We start from the raw sequence: 8,503 nt of genomic DNA, 5'->3' as shown, positions 1-8,503 counted from the left end.
GTAGAAAAGGGTTAGTTTAAAAGAGGAACATATGTTATGACACTAAAGTAAGTAAAAATAGTTAAGTGCCATGTAGTCTTGTCAAAAAATATGTAGGATTTTATTAGAGTGCTCTAGGTTCTAAAAACATAAAGAGATTTTTTGGGTAAAATGGCATAATTAAGAGATATTAAAATCTATTAAAATTGGCCAAAATTGCATCTAACTAGGTGGATGCTAAATAAGGTTCCAATTGATTATTGAATTTGTGAAAAACATTACACAATTATTGAAGATGAGTACAGTTTTGCATACAAATTTATGAGTGCTCGAAGAAATAGAACCAAATTATAAAATGATCATATATCACATCCATCTTGTCGAGTATTACTTTCATTCATCTTATCTACATGAAATGTTACATATCAATCATTGAAATAATTGTATAAAATAAACCATTAAACTTGTTGGATTTTTAACAAGTCTCCCAATTTCTTGAAATCGAGTAATTTCTATATAAAAAAATGTTTTGATGTTGTTATACCATAAACCTCAAGAAAAATGTAGTAAAATGTAACCTTAAGGAACAAATAACCTATATCACTATTCTTTACAACTTGAACTATCACACTAGCTATAAATAACTTACAGTACTAGAATCTTAGAATTTATAGCAGATGATGAGCCAATTAAAGCTCCATAAATTCAATCTTCCAAAATTGACAATGTTGATGCCTGTGTACTCCTATTCTATTAGTTGCAAATCAGTAGCAGCACTAAATTTAGACATCTATATAATCCAAATGTCATCTGCAAAACAAGAGGAATCTTTGCTTTCTTGTTCTTTGATGATCATAAGTCTTTCCTATTTTCTTGTTCTCCATTGACCATAGGCCTCTATTCAGAGCCACCTTGTATAGAAGAGGCCCTTTAGTAACCATAAATACCAATCTGCAAGCAACACAATCAAGATAATGCAACATCCAAAGCTACTTATATTCAACAACCTGCCACCAATTTCACACCTCGCTATTCTATATGCCACTTCCATGGAATTTAAAGTATGCATCTATTGCCCCTTTATTTAATTTCTACACCTTCAAATAAATGCCATACTATACCATTATACTGAATCACATCCAAAATCCTAGCAAACAATAATTTCCCTATCACTATAGGAATTATGGTTTTAACTTAAAAAAATTGTATTGATGCTATAAAAAAGACAGAATACCCATATTTCATACTCATCAATTGCTATTAACATCTCTTTGATCAGCACTTACAAACAGGCATACCAAACCAGAATCGCTAAAAGATACAATAGCTGGCAAAAAAATCAATGTCAAGACTACCACATTGTATAGCATGTAGAAACTATATAAAGAGATTAATGAGGAAGCTTACTCACCATTGATGGCATTCAAAGTTCAACAGCTTTAGTAACCTCATTATAACTCAAATTGAATTCACAGTAATAATAGCTAAAATGAGAAAAAAATGTCTCTAGAGTTTTAAGATCTTCACAATAAAAAGGAACTAAAAGTTGCTAAAATGAATATTCATTATCCTAAATGGAGATAACTTCTAGCCTAGCATTAAAGATAAGCATAACCAATGGGCTACAAAATCTAGAACATTAGTAAAGTAGTTCAAATTGGCAACTATAATCTTATAGAATTGAGTGTGTATTTTACTTGTAATCTTTAACCATGTAATCATCTACAACACAATAGCAAACATACTTTGAAGCTTAAAGCTCTTGTGCATAAGGATGTTGTATGAAGAAAAATGTCTTAGGTGCTTGAGCTTCTTGCTTTCAATAAAATGTAGATGAGTGATTGTGGTGTTCAAGGCAATTCTAACAAGTAATTGCATCACAAAAGCATCCAGATGAACCATAAGTTTGGAGTATATTTGAAGCAAGAGTATTTGATAGGCCAAAGAATTCAAGGCATATGACCTACATTAACTTATATAGAATTTAATCAAAAACTGTCATTATTTTATCAATTGTATATGTCATTACCGATGTTAAAAAATGTTGTGCAATAGCTTTAGGTTTAAATAAGTGGTTGGAGATTTGTTTTAAGGGAAGAGAGGTTTTAGGAAGCACAATAATTCTAGAATGAAATTTATAGTGGTGATCATGAGCATAATGATTCAACCTAGTTTTGCTGGAGATTTTTTAGTTCAACATCAATCAAAATTGAGATCTTTCCTTCTTTAGGAGGAAGAAGAGAAGTAACCTCACTAGGTTGAGAGATAACCATGATATAATATCTAGATTGGTTGGTGGCCCAAATTTATTCGCCAACTTAGGTCAAAATAGTAGGATAGAATTAAACTAGTTATCTAGATCCTTTTCCTTTGAACATATATCACCCATCCCCCACATTTTGAAAACAATGAAGTGAAAAAAAATTAGAGCTATTAGAGCCATTAAGAAAAGTAAAAATAAAGGGACATAAGTTTTGTTTATTAAGAGGATCATTGGTGTATTTTTTAAATTCTTTTTTGAACTTTTAGGTTGCTAAAAATGACCCACCTACTCAACCCTTTATTATAGACTTATCTTTTATCTAATCTTTTATGAAACCCTCTTTAGAACACCATTGATCTTAACCCATCAAATTTAAATATTGTCATATTTTTATTTCATTAGATTAGTACTTTTATGAAATGATAAATAATAATAAAATATATTAAAATTAATTTTAGTTCTAAATCATTTTATTAATATATTTTTTAATCAGTAAAAGAACTTAGCCTTGATATTTTATTAATAATCATTTTAAAAATTTATATTTTTCTCTGTTCAAAAATTGGCTCTAGTAGGAAAGAATAGAGTGAAGAAAACCTCCTATCTTATAGAGGGACTTTTGTCCACTCAAAATGTTATAGATAACCAGCTATAGGAGCATATACCTATTTACAAATCATACGGAAGACCCCTTTTTACAAAAAAATTAATAGCCTAAAGTAAATTGCAATATTTAATTCATAGAGGCATACACCTACTTACAAAGTTTATAGATTTTAGGGGTTTGTCATTTTATACAAAGTTTGGAATCATAAAACTTGCTATTACTTTGGATAATTTTTATTGCTACTATGACTTGTTCACTTCTTTGTATTTTTAACATATGCCTTCTTGGATTATATCCTCTTTTGAAAGAACACTAATTTTTCACTTTCATTAATTTCTTTCTTACCAAGATCAAAGTTAGTTTGATCAATGAGATCCAACAAACATTCTATTTTTTGTTTATCTTAAAGATAACTAAAAGATTGAATCTATCTTACCCTTTTTCCTAGTTTAGTTCATTTTATTACTCAAATATGTCACAGGTTATCATTTAATTAAATTAAGCAAAGAAACTTAGCTATATCTATATTTTAAAATATCATAAGTACAACATCTTACTGATATACAACAAAATTTTACCATCCTATATATCTCCTAGTAAGCATCTTTTTTCATAAATAAGTTTTTATGGGAGACATATATGTTGAATTAGTCCTTGATTTAGTTCTCATTACAAAATATAGCAAAACAAGGTTTTACCAATTCTACTGGGCATAGACGAGGATGTTTGCATGGTCCTTGTTGCTGACAATTCACCAGGCAATACTGGACCACCAACCGAAGGAGTAGTCTGCACTTCATCATGAGTTGAAGAATACAATATTGTTAGCAAAGATGTTTTCAATGGATAAAGATCAAATGTGATACTAGCTAGAAATGTCCACAAAAAAAGGTAAGTGTTATAATGTTGATGAAAATAAACAAAGTGTTACTTACACGAAGGTTGTGCACAACAACCCTCACCATGTTGACCATGTGATGTCGTAACTGGACCACATATTTCTATACAAGAACACATAAAATTAGAGATCATGATCCATAAGATACTATAAAATATTAATATCTATTAAACTTCTATTATTGATTTAGTCAAATTACTGCTTACCTTCAAAGATTCAATTCTACGATCCAATTCTGTTCTCAGTGCCTCTTTCTCCTCACTTTTGTCACCCTTGATGATAATGTTAACAACTTCATCATTGTATCTTTGCTTAATATTTTGGGTGATGAACATAGCATCAGTACTAAGGGCAATTTCATGTAGATATGATGCCTGCATTTCAGATCACATTTGATCAGCAATCATTCTAGCTTTTTCCTATCATTTGTGACATCAAATATTAGTAAAATTTCATCAAAATAACTCCAAAGCCATAAAGAAAAGAACATAATAATATGGCATTTGTTTCTATATTAACATTAAAATTAATGTTTACCTCTACTGAAGGTGTCTGAGATGGTGCATCCATATTGACCTGTGAAAAAAATTAGTAAGTCTTAGCAATCAACAACGAAATTAAAGTAATAGACTTACCAAAAAAAAAATATTAATAAGAAAGAAAATTGTATATGTAAATCATTTTTCTTAAGTTAAAAATTTAGTGTAACTAATGTGTATATCTAAAAAAATATTTGATATTAATCCTACCTAAACATTTCATTGACCTTCATCCATGTCATCATCATCATCACCATCATCGTCCTTGTCACTTTGATCATCATCATCATCACCACCATCTCCATCACCATCATCATCATCTTCATCACCATCATCACCATGATCATGATCATCATCAACATCATCATCATCATTATCACTATTATCGTCAGCATGACCAAAATCATCACCATCTTCTTCTTCTTCATCACTGGGTAATTGTCATTCCTGATAATCATTTACTTCCTCTTGTGCTTTTTCAATATCTTCTTCTTCAATCACATTATACTTTACTGGACTTCCTCTTGGGTCATGTCTAACAACAAATGACCAACCCAGTTTGTGTGGAAAACCAAAGTAAAACACTTGCTCGCATTGGCTTGGAAGAACATAGGGCTCATCTCCAACTACCTCAAATGACCTTGTATTAATCATAGTAAATCCACTATCATGTTCAATAATAGTCTTATCAGGATCATTTTGATTTAGTCATAACCTAAACGATTTGATGACAAATAGAACTATTTTGAATGAATTAAAGTCACACTCAAGTATATCATCCAAAATGCCATAGTATCAATTTTCAGATTGTTGAGGATGTATTTCAGTTCTAGATGAAATATTGGTGACCGTGAAGACAACACTTATCCTGGAATTAGAAGTTTTCTTCATTTCATCTAAATTTTTCATGCAGAATTTATAGCCTTGGTAGTAGATAGCTTTGTGATGTTTGACCTGCAATTATTCAAATATGTCAAGATTATTTGCATTGATCTATGAGCTGATATTAAACTTATGTCTCATGATTAGTAATTTTATGTGTACCTTTGTATCTCTTAATTGGCATAACATTGGGATCTCCATTATGATGAGCTTCTTTAACCAATGATGCAACACCATCCCATGTTAATGAGCAACCATTTTCTTGAGACTGTTCAATCCACACTATCATCCAATCAAGATTGTTTGCAATATAAAAATTTAGTGCATCCCACTCATGACCAACTATAAAGAAGACAATTACACCAGTTAGAAACAACTTATATATATTGATGATGGATAAGAATTATTATAATAATAATAAATAACTTATAATTACCTCTCACTCTCCTCAATCTACCTTTCCCCATCAGCTACTCCCCTTCAAATTTTTCCTTAGAGTTGGGATCCCAAATGCGATCTACATGGATATTTGCTGCAAACTTTGGAAGATATTCACTAATGTACACCATGGTCTGGTATATCATATATCCCTCTATCATAGAACCCTCAGGACATGAACTTTGTCAAACCAAGCCCTTCATAAATTTCAAGTTCCTCTCAACCATCCACATTGATCTAGCTTGTAGAGGTCCACACAATTCAATCTCCTCAACTTGATGTATAAGGTAGTGTTCTTGAGCATTGAAAAAGGTTGGAGGTAAATACTTTTGCATTTCACACATAAGCTATAGAATTTTTCTCTTCTAATATTTTATATCCTTTTTATAAATTTCTTTAGATGATAACCACCTAAAAGAGATTCAACATGTAAAAATACATAAACAAGATTTTAAATAAAATTATACAACAGATTTCAGATAAAAAGCTACAAATCTAAGAAAAAACACTTCTAACCTCATGTATTTTCCAAGATCATATATAACTTGTTTAATACTATTGTCAAATTTTTGTGGAAGGGATAGAGGTAGGATGAACTACAATCATTAAAAAATAATCATTTCAATATATTATTAAATAATGTAATAGGTAGTACATTCAATTTTACAAATATATTGTAAATAGAGAACATGACTTACCTTGATGAAGGTATGCCAATCATGTGTTTTCAACCCTGGCCCAAAATCACATTTCTTTGATAGAAGAGTGCTTATATTTGTAGCAAATCCTATTGGAAATTTTTCTTTTTTTTATGACTTCTTTTAATGCATCACTTTGTTGCTTTTTTAATAACTAAGGAAGAGCACTTGTATTTATGCAGTCTCCATTGCTATTTGATTCAATGAAAGCTTTTAGTGCATGATTGGATTCATGAATGTCGGTACAAATTTTGGCAATTTGTTCTCTATCACACCTTCCATCCAAAATTTTCCATAGTGTTTCTATTACATTCTTTCTAATATGCATAACATCAAACAAATGCATGATTGGGAGATCCTTGTAGTATGATAACCTACTAAATTGAGTAGAATAACTTTTCATTCCTCTAGGAAGTTGGTCATTGATGCCTTGAAAACCTTCACAAGCATCAAATACAACATTAGTAAATATAAGAAAATATAAAAATACAAATTTTAAACTTCGAATGACAAATTGGACATTACCTCAACAATTTAGTCGATTGTATTCTAACTTCCATAGATGAGGTGTCATTCTTCATGGCCTTGATGATGTCTCTTATTTCCCATTGAAAAGGTTTTTTTGTCAATTTGATACCTATGATTATTGTGGAGAAAGTGTTTAAACTCATCAAACACCTGCTTTCCTAAACTTCTCAAATACAAGATTTCATCTTCAGACCACAAATTGGACATGCAAATTTTCCCTTTGTCTAAAGACCTAAAAGACCATGTATAATTGGATCATGTACAATTATCATGTGCAACTTAAGCATTTGATAGTAATGTGTAAGCACAATAATAGACTAAAAACATGTGATCTTAACAATATAACATACCGCAAAAATGAGTTAGCCCAAGGGCATCATGTATTGTCCATACAAGCATTGCATGGAATTGAAATTGTCAATGTCTTATCAATCTAGAGATATCATACATAGTGATGTCATTCCATAACTTCAACAACTCATCAATTAGAGGCTTAATATACATGTTCATATCTTTAACTTGGTATTTACCTAGTAATTGAATGAACATAAACATTACATAATTATTATGACCATTTTCATCCACTATTTATAAATTAATTTAGATAACTATAAAATGAAAAAATACTTGGCACAATCATTGACAACATTATGTGCTCCCTCTTTATAGACATCCAAGGAGGAATGCTATTGTTAATAACAAAAATAGACCACATTAAGTAAACATATCTCATATCTCCATATGGATTGACACCGTTCACTGCCAATGAAAGGTTCAGATTACAAGGTTCTTCGTTAAAGTGTGACCATGTTTCTTCTATCTCTTTAAATGCAAAACCATCAGCAATAATTCACATAGTGCCATCCTGACTTCTATTTCGTGCATGGTAATCCATAAATTGTGCCAAGATAGTGCACCTAAATAATCGTTGAAGATATGAAATAATGGGAATGTACCAAAGAACCTTGTGAGACACTTTTTTTGTTATTTGATCTGACTGATATCTACTAATATGACAATCGGGGCATTCTATTGGAGTGCATTCTATTGCAAATTCATGTTGTTTATGATATAGAATGTGATCATTGAGACATGCATGTATTGTCAGATACTTCATTCCAATATGATTCATAAAGTTAGATGATTTTTGGTATGAACAAGGCAAAATGTTTGATGGTGGTAAGAAAAACTCACTAATCAACCTACAACAACAAATATGCATTGTTAATATAATGAATAGTAATTGTATGCTAACATTGAAGATGACAAAAATGACATACCTTAGCATGTGTGACATTGCTACACTAGTGCATTTTACCCTAAATTTTGACCAAAATTTTTGACTAAGTCTTTTAAATGGGTTGGTTGGTTGATTTATAAAGTAAATTTTTTTTTTTTTAATAACATGCCCATGTTGGTCGCAATTGTGACCAATTATTTTGGTCACAATTGCGATGCACATTGCAGCATAATATGAAACAAAAAAGGGCAAAAATATCACATTTCATTTGGTGTCGAGGGTTCTAGAGTATTCACAAAGTCAAAATATATGCGGGTTAAAACTTCTGGTGATTAAAAGCTCTACTCTTGAGTGAGTTAATGGTATGTCTAGAGATTTAATATGGTTCTTCTTGCATCAATCCAAGGGCACTTCAACTCCTTCAATTCCTT

This window comes from Cupressus sempervirens, chromosome 5, assembly GCF_028749045.1.
Source record: "Cupressus sempervirens isolate cs-2001-9-10 chromosome 5, ASM2874904v1, whole genome shotgun sequence".
NCBI lineage: Eukaryota > Viridiplantae > Streptophyta > Pinopsida > Cupressales > Cupressaceae > Cupressus > Cupressus sempervirens.
The sequence above is the reverse complement of the archived record's forward strand: the minus strand, read 5'-3'. Positions refer to the sequence as shown.